General features: G+C 35.5%; 1 long non-coding RNA gene across 1 annotated transcript; it reads left to right on the top strand.

Annotated features, from left to right (window-relative positions):
• Positions 1 to 4,164: 4,164 nt before the first annotated feature.
• LOC127466968 (uncharacterized) lies at positions 4,165 to 17,224 on the top strand. The gene is made up of 3 exons (XR_007902912.1): positions 4,165 to 4,485; positions 16,157 to 16,307; positions 17,146 to 17,224. It is a non-coding gene; the product is annotated as an uncharacterized LOC127466968 (long non-coding RNA).
• The last annotated feature ends 1,252 nt before the right edge of the window (positions 17,225 to 18,476 follow it).

Genomic DNA, 18,476 nt, shown 5'->3' with positions numbered 1-18,476 from the left:
GCTGTCATAAATCATAAAATTACTAGGATTTCTGTAAAGTATTTGCTCCACAGTTACTCAGAGCTAAGGAGACTGTATTTTTACATATATTACTTTTCTGCTGTGTGCTGATAAGCCACGTCTGGAAATTACTGCAGGAAGGAAAATCTGTGTAGGATAGTCAAATACAAGATTAATTGCACATAAGTATTAAGGTCTTGTGAAAAGGAAAACTAGATGGTGCTAGAAATACATTTTCAGTAAAGATATCTTTAATACTATTGCAGAAATCCTGACAGTATAGAGTACTTCATGTAATTATGAATTTACATTTTCACAATATTAACTACATCTTAACTACATTTTACCATAGGCACAACCTACAGATGGTAAGTCAGTTTGGATCTAGTTACAAAAATCATATTTGGGATGGAAAGTACTGGCACTACAAGAGCAAATAACAGCCACAGGGCTTCTCCACCTGTTGCATGTTCCATAAACTTAATTTACTTTCAGACTTCTCAGATGGTCATGAACCTGATCTTTACTTACAATGGGAGGGACTTTGCTCCCCAACACTCCATTCTGTTGTCCATCCACTCAAGAAGTGTGGGAAGAGAGCTTGTCATTGAAGACTGAGGCAAAACAGTTGTTGAGTACCTCAGCCTTCTTGAAACAGGAGCCAGGCCTAAAAGAGTTAACTGAGATATCTTGGCCTGCTAAGAAACTCCAATACCTGTTTTGCTAGAAGAAGATTTTAGGAGCACTGCTCACTGGACCAAAGGCCTTATTATAGAAAGAATAGGAGTAGTACGCACACAGCAATAAATTAGGTAAACTAGACGTTTGAATAAGACATAGAAGGCCCAGAGCCAGGATTTTGCAAGCTTGAAGAATTCAGGTCACCTAATCGAAGAGGTCAAATTGAGGAAGACGCCCATGGCGACCACCAGAGGGATGAAGGCTTGAGGAGAAGACCCCCACAGTAAAAGACTGTGCATGTGTTTAAAAACTCCGCCCAGAGACTAGTCCACTTGTTAATATGTATGTTAAATGAGGTAACCCTGTATCTAAAGTGTATAAAATGGCTTGCTTTTGCACTTTCAAGTTGAGCAAGTTTGTCCAGTGCAAGCTGGCTTGCTCCCAATGTTGAATAAACAAGTACCTTGCTGCTTAAAGATAAAAAAGTCTATGAGCAGTTCTTCATACCAGATATTTCGGATTCATCCTCATCCATTATTACTAGTTTTCCAGCATTTTTTTATTGGGGAGATATATACCTTCTTTGAACTTTTTTTTTAAGTTAACACATCTGTGGAAACTCTTTTTGTCATTGTTTGCGTACCTTGCGAGGTTGGGCTCCAGCTTATGAGATTCACCAAAGCTTAAACATGCTATAGCAGAATGGGTGTAAGTATCTGAACAAAATTAAAGTGTGTACTCTATGTAGTAAAAATACCCCTGAAGGACATCACAGACATCTGGTAACATATAGGGAAAAAGCAGGGATTGTACCAAGTATCAATGGTAGTGCCAAAACCCAGGCATGATGAGTTCAGGCAATCAATGAAAGGATTTCTATCTTACAATGAGGTCCTGTGAGAGTATTTTACTAAGTTTTGAAAAGGTGTAAACCTATCTACCCTAAAAAGGTTCTAAAGTGAATCATTCGATCTGTTTGTCATAGTAGACACACAAATATACAGTTTGCATTGTATACCTCTTCAGTAAAATATTATTCCTTTCACAATTTTAGACTGTTTATACATGCATATATATATATATATGCTTTATTTACTTATTCAGTAATTTTGCTTTTAATACAATTATACGTATACTTGCTTTGCTTCTTTTCTAGCAGGCTTTCATCTCTATTTCGTGTGCAGTTATTACATGAATTATGTAGAGGCAATTTTTTTAATGTGATATCCTGACAAAAATGAGTTTGTTCAACTATAGTAGCAACGCAGTTCTGGCAGTCAGTTATTTCATAAGAGACTTTTATTGCTACCAGAGGAAAGAGAAGTGGATAATCAGTACCCTAAGGGAAATATATGAGTGTTATAATTCAATTCCTAAGTGACCTGGCAATTAATAACCAATAATGATGAGGGTCAAAGAGCAAAAGAATAAGATACGCTGTAAATTATTTCAGGAATGGACTATGTGAGAAAGGGCATCTTATAGGCCAATAGAGAATTCTTTAATACTCCTACATCTGTGAGTGAACTTTGCTGTATGAAACAAAATAATATAGTGTACATCCTTTTATGATGATAAAACTGTTACATAAATAGTGTTAAATAATTTTTCATAGCTGAAATATGCAAAACTCAGCAATTTCAGCAACATAGGGTTCACTAACATCTACATATGTGTAAAGTATGGTATGCCTTAATGATAGTACTGTGAAATAAGATATATTAGCATGCAATTTGATGCATGGTAAAGGAAAAAGACAAGAAATAATCTATACGTAAATGTAAATACAGAATAATGTAGTATGACAGTACATTATTAGGAAGGGATAATTCAAGCTAATACTGGGAAAACAGATGCTCCTACTTATCTGTGCTTTACTATTATTCTTGGATTTTCATTTTTTTCCCCATTACATTTTAACCTGAATCTTGGGTATGTACTCATAAGATACATCAGTGTCTTATTGCTGGGCTCATCCTGACACTCATATATTCAGATAAAACCTTAGCTGAAAATGGGTGATGATACAGATGGAAAATTTGTAGAAATACAGTCTCATGAGTGTCTTAAAAAAATCCTAACTTCCTTAGATTTCAAGTAACTGTGTTTGTGTGTACTAACACATAGCTGTATGTGCAGCTTATACATTAAAATATGGGGGAAGGACTTGTTTAAAATGCCTTTTTAATTAGTATACTTCTCTAATTTTTTTTATTTAAAACAATTTTCAAGTATCAACATAGTCAAACTGCTTATCCATCTGGAAAACAGACAAAGTAAATATATAAAAATGTTTTAAAAAGCCATATCCACAAACATCTACAAATAATGATTTAGGTTGAAAAAGATCTTTAAGACCATTGAGCCCAATCATAAACCTAGCAGTGTTAAAGGGTGAAAACTGTCTAAAAAGTATAGAAATATTTACTTGTGGTAGGGCAAAAACTGTTACTTTCCCATAAGAATGCATAACAAATATAAATAAATAAATTATCTACGTAAATAATAGAGTATAAAATAAACCTCAACTTTACGATGTCAAAAGACAAAATTGACCTTAAAAATTTGAATAATTTCAGTAATGCTGATATGAACCAAATAAACTAACTAAAACTTCTGAAATGTCATTGGCATTTAGGAAAAAGTTTTCCGCATAATTGAAATCTGGGAATTTTTGAAGTTGGGATTACACAACACCAAGGAATTTAATTGGGAAAAATGCCTTTGTGTAGACATGTAGCATCAATGCCAAACAGCATAAATATCAAGAAACAGAGTTCACCTATACCAGGAAAATATTTCTTTACTAGGCAACATTTTCGGTCAGTGGCGCTCGATTTCTCTGTACAGCCAAATTGGTAAAAAAATACTATGGCATAATTTTGGTTTAAATCACTTCCTACTCTTCAGAACAGTTCCTTGACATGAGTTGAAATCCAGTATAGGGCAGAGACACTTCTAATACACAGTCTGGAACTAACCCTTGTAGTCTGCTAGCAAAGAGAGAGAAAAACTCATGCTTACTTGGCTTGCTAGTACAGATTCAGTCAATAAGTTTATTCTGAGGACTTATATAAAAATTAAGACAATATTTTCCATCTTTTCCTTGAAGAATTATTTCATTGGAAAGACTTATTTTGCTTGAAAATGTGTGTGAAGGGAAGGGTGTCCTATTTGTTTCCTCCCTGTGTATTAAATAAGCAGTTTCGTGAACTCTGGAAAGATTTTTACTTCAAGTGTCTTGTTATTATGACGACCAAATGTTTGTGTGGCTTTTTAGAACTTTGATCTGTATAAGTACAATGATTTTACCATAAATTGTATGGTTATTTTCCTTACTCCCTGTCATAGTTTAACCCCAGTCAGCAATAAAGTGAGCTGCTCTCTCATGCCCCCACAAGCAGGATAGTAGAGAGAATTAGAAGAGTAAAAGCTAGAAAACTTGTAGGTTGAGATAAAGACAGTATAATAGGGAAAGGAAAAGCATCACACACAAGCAAAGAAAAATGAGGAATTAATTCACCACTTCCCATGGGCAGGCAGGTGTTCCGCCATCTCCAGGAGAGCAGGGCCCCATAACCTGTAGCAGTTACTTGGGAAGGTAAACAACATCACTCCAAACATGCCCCCCTCCCTCCTTCTTCTCTTCACTTTATATACTGAGCATGATGTCATAAGGTGTGGAACATCCCCTTGGTCTGTTGAGATCAGCTGTCCTGGCTCTTTCTTCTCCTAATTTTCCATTGACCCCCATCCTCCTTGCAAGAATAGCAGAACAAAGAGCAGAAAAGGCCCTGGCTCTGTGTAAGTTCTGCTCAGCAATAACAAAAAGGTCCCTACAGTATCACACGGTTTTCAGGATAAATCCAAAACATATTCCCATACTAGCCACTGAGAAGGAGATTAGCTCTATCCCAGTCAAAGACCTCAAGACCAGTATTTGGAACTTTGTCAATGTGGAAAATGTTTTCAACGTGAGCAAGGCTTGAGTTATATGATAATTAATTCTACTCTTTAAAACAGTGGTGGCTATTCTCAATCAGCATTTTATTTCAGTCCTTCTACTTTATTCAGGTACCTCTAAATTTCTGCAGTGACAGGAACATGGAAGAAAGCTAATGTACCTGGAATTGCCTATTCTTCTTTTACATTCACAATAATAAAATTAAATTGTTCATGCAGCTTTTCAGATGTCAGGCGTTACAAAGTGTTTTACAGAGTAATGAATTAAAGGTTGGTAGTACCATGCCCAGTAGGCAAATAGAGCTTATTATGCTACAATTGTTCACACACAGATGTAGAATTGCAACCTGATTTTATACTGAGAGCATGAATGGAGGAGACACTGAGGTTGTTCTCTACTCATTATATACAGTTCCAACAGCTCTAAAAACTTTCAACTGAATAGAAGGTGTACAAGGCAGAAAGAACAACTACAGATGAAGAAATTAGCAACATCTATGTTTTGCTGTTATTGTATTTAAACCACCAGAACTAACCTAAAGCCTATGTTGGCATTGCGATTTGTCAATATGCAAAAAGATTGTAGTCACAGAGAAAAAATGTTCAACAGTATTCACAATTTGTTTGCAAAGCACCATATCCAAATTTATCATCAATATAAAGAAACTATTGTAAATGAAGTATATGAGTTCTGTTAAGTGCTAATGTAGATCTGAATAAATAATTTATTCAGTGCCCTCTTTGTCCAGACTTCTCGCGCTAATTCCATCTGGTCCCTTTCTGTCCCACTTTAATTTTTTTTCTTTTTACTGTGAATGAAATCTTTCTCCTGCTGTTTCATTTCATAGGGAAGTGATTTACATAAGAAACTAAACATATTATTTTTTATTAAACAGGAGATTTAAGTCCTTATTTAAAGGGAAGAACTGCAGATAGGGGAAGCAGTGTTTAGTTGAAGGTTTCCCCATCCAGTTTACTACAGAAAGGCTTTTGTAAGCCTTCCCAGGGGAAACAGCCTCTGAGCTTCCACCAGTTCTGATGTCAGGTCCTCAAGGAGCTGCAGGTGGACCTGTGGACCTCCATGGGCTGCAGGGACACAGTTGCCTCACCATGGTCTGCAGGGGAATCTGGTCTGGCACCTGGATCACCTCCCTCCCCTCCTTCTTTACTGAACCTGGGGTCTACAGCATTGTTGCTCTCACATTTTCTCACTCCTCTCTCCACTTGTCTTTCTTCAGCAGTTTTTTTCTCCCTAATCCTGTTATCCCAGAGGCACTGCCATCATCAGTGATGGGCTCAGCCTTGACCAGCAGTACCTTCATCTTGAGGCTGGCAGCTGGCTGGCATTGGCTCTGTCAGACGTGGGGGAAGCTCCTGGTAGCTTCTCACAGAAACCACCCCAGTAGCCTCCCCATTACCAAAACCTTGCCATGCATACCCAAAATATGCATTTTGAGAAAAATATCTAGTTTTTGGCCAGATCTTATGAGATTAACACAGAAAGTGGCGGCAATAAAGGTAACAATGGAAAAAGACAGCCAAAGGCTACAGTATCTGCTCTCTAGAGAAGAACATCACATTTCTATAGTTGTGACCTACCACTGGCATCAGATTATACAAATAATTTTCAATGAATAAATTTAGTATTGAATACATTAAGCCAATTACAACAATAATTGCATAACAATAACCTAAATATTAGATAGCTATTCTGAAAAACACAGAGGATAATAAAACACTAAAACATCAGAACAGTTATTCCTCTAAGGTCCAGCAGTGATCTATGCCTATATGGTAATGTGATATATATGTTAATAATTGCTTTGCAGCTTTTGATCACTACGCTGTATTGTTAGCTAGCCATGGGATTAAACTTGAATTGAGAAAATTGAAACCCCATGCACTGAATGAGTATAATAGACTGCTCTGTGTGTAAATTACATTTACTTGGCTGCAGCCAGCAAGATAAAATACTTAATCTAAAAAACTAATAATCACAAAACAGAAATTCATCACTATAACTCATTTCTCTGGTACATTACAAATTAAAAAATAAACACTAGAGGAAACTATATACAAGAATCCCAGAGGCTCTTAAACAGTTCAAAATGGATCATAATTTAATAGCTGAACAACTATAATATTACTTTATTGATGGATTATGCTCATAAGTTGTGACAGTGTGGATAAATTATATTTTTTTTAAAATCAGAAACAAATAATAGAAATATATTTATAATGGTGCTATTGAAATTCAGTTCTTAAGTTTCATAATTTTGTGTTTACCTTTCTCATGAAAAAGTTTCACATCACAGTTAAACAGTTATTATTCACCTCTAATTGATGCAGGTGTTCATCCTACTTTCACTGAAATTAGGAGTATAATTTTATATATTAGTGGTAAAATATTTTTTCCATTTGATGGAAATATACTGAATTTAAAATAAGATATATATTTTAGATTGCAAAGATTGTGCCTTTTAATATAATACAATACAATCATAGAATCATAGAATTAGGTTGTAAAAGGTCTCTAAGGTCAATGAGAACAACTGTTAACCCAGCACAGCCAAGTCCACCACTAAACCATGTCCCTGAGTGAGACATCGACATGCCTTTTAAATATCTCCAGAGATGGTGGTTCAATCACTTTCCTGAGCAACCTCTTCCACTGTTTGACAACTTTTTCTGTGAAGAATTTTTTCCTAATACCCAATCTAACATTTCCCTGGCACAGCTTGACACTGTCCTCTCCTCCTGCTGGTTGCCTGAGAGGAGACCGACCCCCACATGGTTACTACCTCCTTTCAGGGAGTTGCAAGGAATTATGAGGTCTCCCTTGAGCCTCCTTTTCTCCAGGCTAAACATTCTCAAATCCCTCAACCTCTACTCATACGACTTACTCTCCAGACCCTTCACTGACTTTGTCACCCTTCTCTGGACACGCTCCAGCACCTCAACGTCTTTCGCAAAGTGAGGGGCCCAAAACTGAGCACAGGATTTGAGGTGCAGCCTCACCAGTGACAGAGGAACAATGACTCCCCGGTCCTGCTCGCCACACCTTATGCAAACCAGGATGCCATTGGCCTTATTGGCCACCTGGGCACACTGCTGGCTCATGTTCAGCTGGTATATCTTTTACTAAGGGAGAAAAAACATGGATATTTCTATAAACAGAGTTATAAGGAAAATGAATACTCAGTTTAACACGAATTACTCATGCAGACTCTCATACTGATGAATAAAATAATCCTTATTCTCTGAATTAAACTACTGTGGACTAAGAGTACATTAAATTTGAAGACTCCTTTTCAAGAACAAATTTACTTGTCTAGGAAATTCTCCTGCAGACAAAATGCAAGACAGTCTTTGCAGTGGGTATACAATTACATTATTGTCTAGTCATAGTCAATAGAAAATAGACTATCACCTTCCTGATGAAAGTTGGAAGACATATTGATCTATTGATTTACTTGTTAAACTAACTTACAAATTTTTCTGCTCTTGCAAGCATTGGTGCCTCTATAACTGGTCCAAAAATAGTAAATGGTATTACTTTTCAAATTAGGTTTTCTTTAGGAAATCTTACCCACCCCAACTTGTTCAATGGGCCACCCCTCCTTGGCCCTCAAAATCAGCATATCCACAAAGTAGAATGATATAAACACAGTCTCCAAAGATCCTTTGAATTTTCCTTTGTCCTTGGAAAGAGGTGAGAAAAAAATTTTTTTTACACTAAGTCAGTATTTACCTACCTATTCTAACTATGACAATAAATGGTAGTGGGGGACAGAGTGAGACCATGAAAAGGACAAGAATAGCTGCAAATTTAATAGTTGTAGTTGTTAGTCTCAGTTAAGCCAAATACTACAAACATTTCCACCCTTGATATTACATAGGAATAATTATATTAGATTTGATTCTAAAAATCATGGTATAATATAATCAGGTATATTTAAGTGTTTAAATAATCACAATCTGTAATTCTTTTGTTATAGAGCCTGTAAACTCAAAAAAGGATCTTGTTGATGTTGATAAGCAGAAGAGTACCACAGCAATGACAAAAAATCTAATTAAATGTAATTTACAGATGACTGGGAAGATTCACAATAAATTGATGGTCAAGTAGGAATTTGAAAGAATTAAAGCTATGTTGTGTCTAAGCCTATTACACCTGACACATTCTGAACTGGATGTGAAAAAGCTGTAACTCTTACCTTTGCATGCCTTACCAACATTTAAATAGAAAATTAAAACATCTATAAGCATTTATCAGTTTTCAGTTATATAAGCACTCAGTAAAATATAAACCAAGATCTTTTCACATCATGGGAAAGAACATAAAATCAAATGATCAGGCACATAGATTTTTTATGCTAGTAATAACCAGTAAATCAGACTTCTAAAATCTCTCTGTTTTTACTTGTCATGCTAGCAGTAGCTTAAAAATTATCGTATCTATAAAGGATGGGAATGAAGCTCTCAATTCTACTCATGTTTTTTACATAAATCAGTTATTGGATTAAAAAAACACCCAGAATCAATCCAGGGAAGGAATATATCTCACCCTTGATGATTCTCCGCAAAATTTTTCCCCATTAAAATAATTTCTAAAAATTCAGATTTCTTCTTTTCTTTAAAACAGATGAAAGTGAACCAGCCTACCTATAGGTACAAAACCTGTGTTTTTCAAAATCTACATACTTGTTCAGACATAACTTCACTCTAGCTGAATTTAAAAAAAAGTAAACCCCTTAGCCTTTTAGCTTTACTAGAAATATTTAATGTATACATCTTGAAGAGGCTATCCATCACATATGATTACGAATATGAGGAGTATGTATGCATTGAAACATCAGTTGGAGCTAATCAGAATTCATGCTTTTTTATTGAACTCCATAGAGATTTAAGCTAACTAAAAAATAATACTATGAGAACTATTTTAAGACATGAGTATCTGAATGTGAATCCAAGAATTAATGAGTAACGTATTGGTAGTAAACCTTGCTATTTACCATATTCAAAATATATTCTACTTGAATTTCATCTTATTAGCAAAATATGCTGAATTTCTTTAAAGTAGTGGCAAGGACATCATAGTTTTCTGTGCTCACTCATATATATATATATGAGAGCTATTTAATGAGCTGGAAATGCCAGCAGATTATTTTTTTAGTTATCATTTACTGAAATGGTGAATTTTCTCTAGTGTAAGAGTCCAGTTATAACCACCTGATCATATTCATCATCTGCTCCCAAACAAGTTGACAAGCTAGGAAGGTTTACATTTAAAATGCTCCATCAGAATAGAAGATTTTTATACAAGGATTTATTTTTTAAGAAATAGATATACTGTCATTTATAAGTCTCTTGATACAAGAAAGTCAAATGGAAAGGGCTTTTTACATCTGTTCAGTACTGTCTGTTATTTATATCATAATCCAATTGTTGATGTCTTATCTGTCTCACAATGTAGGTACATGAACCAAAAAAATATAAAAAAATATTTATTATTGTTAACTGTATTTTTAACATTAATGTCATAACCATCATGATTTTTTGAATGGACAAGAATGACAATCTCAGGACTTGAAATTCACTTCTGGCAATGGTCACAGATAAATATTGTATTAGTTGAGAACAGAGAAATCTATTTCTCGTTAAGTGATTTAATTAAAAAGAAAAATTAAAAATTAAAACTGTTAAGAACAGTCTTTGCTGTACTAAAATGGGAGTGACTGTGCCAAAGAAAATTAAGTAATGTTAATATAGGAGTAATTACTGAAGAGCCATGATAAACCTATTGAGAACTAGTCAGTGTTCCTGAAAATCTTTTGAGACAGAATGACTGACTTGACTGATTCTGTGGTTTATGTTTTTGCTTTACTCGAACTGTATGAAGAATGTATTAATTTTCAGGGATTTTAATTCCCTTATTCTTCTCTTATTTCTTCATACTGAAATGAGCCAAATGAAGCCATTTAAAATAATTTTGGCAAAATGAAATTTGCCCAAAAGATCAGATTTTTAATAAGGCTTCACTCAAAATAACAAAAAAAATATAACCTCAAATTTCATTTATTTTCAACAAACACTCTTGAACAAGCATTTCAGTTTTGACATCACCATTAAAAATAAATTTTAAAAACTCTATCCTATATCCAATCTTCTATTTTTTTCTAGTCAGAATAGTCCTTGATCCTTTTCTAGGGTGAAAAATGAACCAAAAAGGAAATAATCATTCAAGAAAGAAGATTCTGAACAGAGAATGAATATGTTTAAGCAATAGTTTGATATTTTTCTAACAGGAAACATAAAGATTTTCAATCCAATTCTAAAAAGAATTGCAATTAGTCAAAATTTAATTTTTCAGCATACAATATTTTCACCTGCAAGGCTTTATCAGACTCTAGCAACCTGAAAATTTAGTTACTTCATCACTAACTTTTGTTGATCCACCAATTACTTGCAATGACTGTTGCTGTTGCTCTCTCTCCAGTCTCTCAGTGATAATGCAGCATGTGGTTTTCCTTACAGTCTTGCGGCCCCTATTACAAACCCAAAAATATCACCACAAAAAGATTTAATTCCTCCAAGAACTGCTAGTTCAGAATAGCTGAAAAGGGATTCAGGTTCCTAGATACATTAACACTTTCAAATAGACACTATCCCAATGTACTTCTACCAAGCTGCCCTTATCTAACCTCTTGTTTCAGTATTTTTCCTACTCTTTCTTGCTGCTTCCACCAACAGAACACATGCCTTTAACATCTCCATACAAGCTGGAGATGCTTTATAGCCAAAAGGAAAGGGTATTTCTCTGTCTTGATGGAAAGAGTATATTGAATACTTTTTTTTTTGTTTATTTAAAAAAAAATAGAAAATTAAACCAGGCAGCTTTCCAGCTCAGCTAGGATGGAAAGCATATCACAATCAAGCATATGTAGAAGAAGGAGAGGAGGTGGGTACAGAAATAAGAAGGATCTTGGCAGTTCCAGTATGCATGAGTTCACAATGGGAAGGCAGTCATTAGGGCACATCATCAATTTTTTTTTTATAGCCATGCATCATCTACCCTCCTTGTTGAGATCATAAGGTCGTTGTGGACTCAAAGGGTTAATCACAGTTTTTCATAAAATACTCTACTACATAATGCTGATGTGACTGCAGACTCAACTCTATTGCTGATTCTTCAGTACCTTTGCCACCCCATCCTTTTGCAGCCCACAAATCACTTCTATAAGAGGTCACTGCATGTCCAGAAGCTCCCAAATTACCTCTCGTGTTAGGGCAATGGAAGCCTGAAAGACTCATGCTCTTGACTGATGTCATTCCATCGATATGTCACCTGCTATTAGCAAATCCAAAACAGTAACTGCTTCAAATGAATTTATTCTGCTTTGCTATCAATTTTATACTGTGCATTTGTTTTTAATAGAACCTTATATGGTTCATTGTTCACTGTGGAAGTGTAATCATATTTTTTGGCCCTTCAGAGTAAGTCAGTATCAATGACAAAAAGACCAGAGCTGGGAAAAAAACTGTGGAGCTGCCAAATGCAGGTTTTGGATCCCAAAGGCTGCAGGGATTTAAAATACAGCTGAATTTGGATTCCCAGCTACAGGCAGAAGCTTCAGGCCAGTGGCTGCCAGAGGCTGCACTGTGAGCATTCACAGACTCAGGGGATAGAAGGAAATAGGAAAAAAATTATAGGGACTTTTTAATCACTTGCATCTGCTATCTATGAAATTTCCCAATGTAGGCAAAGAGCTGTCAAAAATTTACATAAAGTTTTCAACCAGGATATCCCTTATGATTTTTTTGATTCACACAGATGAGTGAACTAGACTCAGCTGGCACAGGTAGTAACCATGGCTTTACATTATCTTCTGCTGTTGTTCTTTTTTATGTGTCCCTTTTGCTTTTGCAAATACCAAATAAGAATGAGACTAAGTAAAGAAGAGTGATTTAAGTCCATTCCTCCATGAAAAACGTATTCCCTGGCCATCTGGCAACTCCTTAGGTGGTAACTAAGGATGTTCAGTGATAGATGAGGTTGCATTTGTGAACTTTATGAGCCATGGTAGTAAGAATCTAAGTGCCCTGCCAAGTAACAATGACATAAAGGCTTCATTAATCTTGTCTAGACCAGCACCACTGTTATAGAGGGTTGTTTCCCTGTCCTACTCTAGGAAGGTGATGTGAACTCAGCCACCATGTATTTTGCTAGGCATCTGACAGTGGTGATAGCTGTCCACAGAGACAAAAAAAAATCCTATAAACTGCTTCTTAGTTGTTGAAGCATAACTGTTGGGGAGTCTGGATATGTAGATGTGTGTGCTGCCAGTATAGTCAGAGAAGCTGGGAGGTTTGCTTGGGCAAAGCCTGATGTGACTGCTCACAGTACTACTGAAAGGTAACACGGATCAGGAACAGGTGATGTTATTTTCCAAATAATTTCTCAGTCCTTGAACTGACCATCGGCAGAAATGGAAGTTGAGGTTGCAAGCTTCTAAATGAACCATTTTAGTTTTCTTCTTGACAGCCACTCTTGTTGCTACGCTGGTCATTTTCCATTTTCTTATGCACAGAACACAATTTTTCTAATCCTGCAGTTTTTCTTCTGTTTACAGTTTCCCCATATTTTGCACAGTGACCCTGTGCAACAAGGCATCATTATTCTAATAAACCAGACAATGGAGGTAAATGGTAGCAGTTCAGTTTAATTTTCACCTTTTTCCCCCCCTCTTTTTAACAAGTACAGACCTGCCAATCTGGGGTGGTGTACCACTGACTCTGAACAGCTAAGTTCAGGTATAGGGTAGAGCTTCTTCTTAGAACAGTGTCACTGATAGATGCTGCTTGTTGCTACTGTGCTGACATGGTCGCCCAAGGCAGAAGGTAAAAATGTTGCAGTGCCATTAGTGTGCTCCAACGAAGTTGCGGATTAGTCCCACTTTGGGATAGAGGACTCATTTTACAGGAGTTGATATGACAATCAGAGCAGACAAAGGATCCTCTCAAAGTGGTGATATAAAATGAGTCATGACAAACCTCACAGGAAAAGCAAGAATGGCTGAATACAACACGGTGTGAGGCAAGGTAGCCTATCTGTGGTGCACACTCACAAAATGGAACCCTCTACCTTCTTGCAAGTCCACTGGTTCCTGCTTTTAAGGGTCATGTACCCATGCCGTTTACAGTCTCAGCTTTCCATAAATTGAAGATCTCTAGTACATGTATCCAGTACTGATTAGCATCAAATCAAAGTTTTGTTGTCTACCACATCCTTTGTAGGTTTGTCTGGTACTGAATAAAGCTCCTTTCACCCTTTACTGTTTCCTTTTATGTATCTTCATGAGTTGCTCTTGGTTTAAATTTCAATTCTTTAATGTCTAATATTTTTAATCAATATTAAATATATTTAAGACTGTGTTCTTATGGTAGAACAGAACTTCTTTAAATTAGGCTTTCTTTTTTTATATTTCAGTAAGTTTATTTCCTGAGATTTGTTTTCACTTCCATCCAGATTTAATAGCATTCAAAGCTGTGTTTCAAAAAGTCAAAAGAATCGTAGTTTACATATATAAGCCTTTAACATCTCAAAACACTAAACTTTGAGTAGTTCTGAATTTGTTAAAGTTCATTTATAAACTCATTTTTAATTGATCATTAACAAAACTATTCTCTTTTCTTCGTAACAATCTTAGGAGAGGTGGCTCTTCTGAATATTTTGAATAGGTCAGACATTGCCAGGTAACTAATTCCTCAGAAAATATAAATAAATAAGTATAAATTATCTCTCATAGGTTTCTGTATTAATTACCTTTCCTGTAACATTACGGGACTTTACTATATTGCACAATCGTTCTTAATATTCATAGAATCATAGAATGGCTTGGGTTAAAAGACACTATAAAGATCATCTAGTTCAAACCACCCTTCCACCCACAAGATCAGGTTGATCAGGACCCCATCCAACCTGGTCTTAAACGCTACCAGGGATGAGGCACCCACAGTTTCTCTGGGCAACTTATTCCAGAGCCTCACCACCCTTCCTTATGTATAAACTAAACCTGACCTCTTTCAATCCAAAGGCTTTCCACTCTGTCCTATTACCTGCCTGCATAAAACTTGCTCTCTGGACTCGCTTCAATAGGTCCATGTATTTCCCGTTCTGAGGACCTCAGAGCTGGATGCAGTACACCAGGTGGGGTTTAACCAGAGCAGAATAGAGAGGCAGAATCACTTCCCTTGACCTGCTGCCCACACTGCTTTTGATGCAGCCCAGGAGGCAGTTGGCTTTATGGGCTCCAAGGGTACACTGTTGACTCATGTCTGACTTTTCATCCATGAGAACTCCAAAGTCCTTCTCAACAGGGTTACTCTCAATCTCTTCATTCTCCAACCTGTATTGAACTTCATGAAGTTTGTATAGGCCCACTTCTTGAACTTATCCATGTCCTTCTGGATGACATCCCAATCTTTCTTGTCAACTGCACCGCTCATCTTAGTGTCATCTTCAAATTTATAGTCTGCTCAATCCCCCATCTATGTCATTGATGAAGACGTTTAACAGCACTGGACCTTATATGGACCCCCAAGAGACATCACTCATCACTGATCTTCATCTGGTCAAAAGCTTTGACTGTACTTGAGTTTTCCCTCTCTATGTCTCTTTGAACGACTCTTCTGGCACTGGGATTACCCCAAATCAGTATTTGGTTATGAGGTGAAGATAATCTAGATCTAAATTATTCAAAGGTTTTCCAGAATAAATTCTAGAGTCACCTTCACATCTTACATGAGCATGGTTAAATCTTAGCTGAATAGGGGATACACCATTGTTTTAGGGATTTTAAAGAAAGTATTAATAAGTATGGATTCCATTTTTTTTCTACTGAGGACGTATTTCATTTTTGAAAGTCTTGGGTATGTAGAACTATGGATTATGAAAGAGAAATTTTTCAAGACTCTTTCATTAACAATTGTTAAATACACGCCACTGCTCGTAGGACTGCTTATGATACCACTATTTTCTAGACTGGTGAATTCATGTACAATTTTTCCATAAAAACCCAAAGAAGACAAAACCAAGTAAACAAAATATTTTCTTCTTATTAGCAGGCATTTGGACTGTATATTTGAGTGTAATTTTTTCCACTCAAAATTATGCAGATCAAAAAAGATTCAAAACTTTTGTTTAGCTTAAAATATTTGACCCCATTAAGTGATATACTAGGTCACTAGAGGCTGAAATGTTTCACTCTTTTTCCATTACCTGGTAGCCTCAGTAGGCACATGGACACACAATATATTGGATATCTTTCAGAGAAGTAATATTAAAAGTACATACTAACCAAGAGCAGGTTTGGCTTTTTTTTTTTTTTTTTTAATCCACAGTACTCATTACTCTGTACACTTTGTTAGACCTGTTTTCATTAGAATGTGTGTCATTACTATAAATGTGCTTAAAACTAACTGAATGTGAATTTTTTTCCATCTTTAAAAGGTCCAGTTGTATTCGTGCAGTGCCTGACTTGAAGAGGATACTCATATGGACAGTTTACTTGTATCTAACAGCATCTGTCCACAGAGCAGTGCAAGGATGTCTGAAAAGTCCCCCAGTCTTACTAATTCCTAGCAGACCCAGCAGGATGATTGTACGTATGCTCATTGTCTTCAAGGGTAGTACTGAGCTGATAATTGTTGTATTTATATTTTCCCTAAATAGCAAATTCTTACTTTAGGGCATATTATTAAGTCTGAAGAAATTTAAATGAGGATATTAAAAGTTTGGTACAAGTGAGCTATAAGACCCTCAGGACCTCCACAGTGTGCTTTCAGAAAGCTAATCTTATACAGCATTAAATTGCTCTGCCATCCTTGAGGGCTTGAATGCTTTTTATTTCAAGTAAGTTAATTCGCCATCATTGTTTGAATAAACAGACTTACAACAGCATTGTGATTTAGCATATCTGTCTCATTAACAAAAATGAGCACAGCTTTTTCTTCATTAACCATAAAAATATCAGTATCTGTTTTAAAATATTAAAATGGATTTCTGTTACATTTTTTTAATCTAAAATAAATTTGAGACATATGAATGACTGCCATCTTGTATTATTATTTCTTTACAATGTAGCAACCTTCCAAGATTTCTCTGATCAATATAATGTTTTCAAAGATTGTTTTGTTTTAAAAAGAAATGCATAGAATTTGATCTGAGTTCTTGAAAATTTAGTTCACTTATTGTTTTGTTTACATCATTAATCAAAAAAAAAAATCAACATTATTAAAAAAAGTGTTTTGATATTTATATATGAATGGTAATATAATGAAAATTATCTTGACACATTAATGTGATAAACATGTAAATTATTCTAATTATATTTTCTGTAGTACCAAAAAGTAAGCATATGCATTCCAACCACAATTTGCAATCCTTTTCAAGATGCAGATAATTTGTTGAAAACTTTCCTTAATATTTGAGCTGAACAGGTATTGTACCATGATATCAAGGAGCCATCTTTCATGGAGTTATGATGCTAAGGCTCGAAGAGGGATACAGGTAATATACATTAGCACTGTCATTTAAGTAGAGGTGTTACTTGTTACTTTGGATTCACACTGGGAGTACAACTTTAACAAGCTAAGCCCCCTATATAATTTCAGATAATTTAGAGTATTCCTAGCTAAAGGGTACTGATGCTAATGCTCTATCAAGCAGCAACTGTACTTCATTCACTGGAAGATTGAAATTCAGCCATGTCTCTGTCTCTCCCTGTATATTCTTCAAGTACCTTGAATGTCCCAAATATGTGTCAATTAGACTTTATGAAGAAAAAAAGTACTTTTGACTGTCTCCTTTTTCATAAGACTGTAAGTCATGTCTTATATGTCATTTGGATATTCACTGAGACAGATTCAGATCATGTAAATTTATTTATTTTCTCATCTTCTAGAAATATATTTATTTTGGTAGCAATGGACAAGTGTGTTTGCTTTAGTGTAATACTGGGAATACAAGAATGACATTTTCATTTTAGGCACATTACACAGATTAATCTTGTTGACGTCCTTTCTTTGATTGGCTAGGAAAGATTTTCAACTTTAGTACACAGTTTCAACCATTATAGAAAACTGATTTTGTAAGTCTGATACACTGTTTGAGTACAGAAAAACATACTGGGAGTCCTTTCCCCTTGAATTTAGAAGACACTCTGCTTTCTTCCTCCAAAATTTCAAATTTTACCCTCCCACTCACGTTAAGCATGAAGTCAAGGTCATGTTCTTAAAAAAATTGACTTATTAACACATATTTATTTATATTTTTTACCCAGATACATGTCCTCAGGTTACCCAGAAACTGTATGAACCAGTCAGCATTTTTCACAAAAATACAAGTTTTGACTAAATAGTGATCTTGCTCTACATTGAAGCTTAAACTAGAAAAATGATTATTGGTTCCTATTTCCTATTTTTCACAAAAATGTTCTGCCTATCTTCTGTAGATTAGTTGTAAATGCATTAAGACTAATGAAATGCTACAGCTGACTAAATAAACAAATTTAAAAAAATTATTTTGGCATCACAGCAGATGTTCCATTTAGTTAAAAAATAAGCCTTGACAGGATAACTAATAGTGACATTGCTAGGACCTGAGATACTGGAAACCGAAGGTCAAAAACTTGTCTCTACTTAGAGATATTTGTACAACTCTCAATACCTCACGTCAATAAATAGCTGTGTTGAGTGACAGAAGTAGGAACACACTGAAGCTCCCTTCAGATGGGTAAAAATTCTTGACTTCCTTCATATTGCCCAGGAAC

The sequence above is a fragment of the Manacus candei genome, unplaced genomic scaffold (genome assembly GCF_025592945.1).
Source record: "Manacus candei isolate 608988 ecotype Guabito, Panama unplaced genomic scaffold, ASM2559294v1 h1tg000011l, whole genome shotgun sequence".
NCBI lineage: Eukaryota > Metazoa > Chordata > Aves > Passeriformes > Pipridae > Manacus > Manacus candei.
Note: the sequence above shows the minus strand (reverse complement) of the source record. Positions and strands in the feature narration are given on the sequence as shown.